Source organism: Myotis davidii, unplaced genomic scaffold (assembly GCF_000327345.1).
Source record: "Myotis davidii unplaced genomic scaffold, ASM32734v1 scaffold14849, whole genome shotgun sequence".
Lineage (NCBI taxonomy): Eukaryota > Metazoa > Chordata > Mammalia > Chiroptera > Vespertilionidae > Myotis > Myotis davidii.
The window spans coordinates 5,705-5,927 of NW_006299832.1; positions in this window are offsets into that span (position 1 = coordinate 5,705).

A 223-nucleotide genomic window follows, 5' to 3' on the forward strand; every position below is an offset into this window, starting at 1 on the left:
CTCCGGGGGGCCCGGCCTCTTCTCTGGATCCAAAGACGCCTCGGCCAATGCGGGGCTCCTGACCATCTCAGGGCTGCAGCCTGAGGACGAGGCCGACTATCACTGTGCTGCATACGATAGCAGTGGGGGCACTGTTTATTACCCACAGTGTCTCAGATGACGAGGAAGTGAGACAAAAACCCCTGGGCCCCGAGGTGGTGGCTCTGAGCCTCCCTTCAGCGAG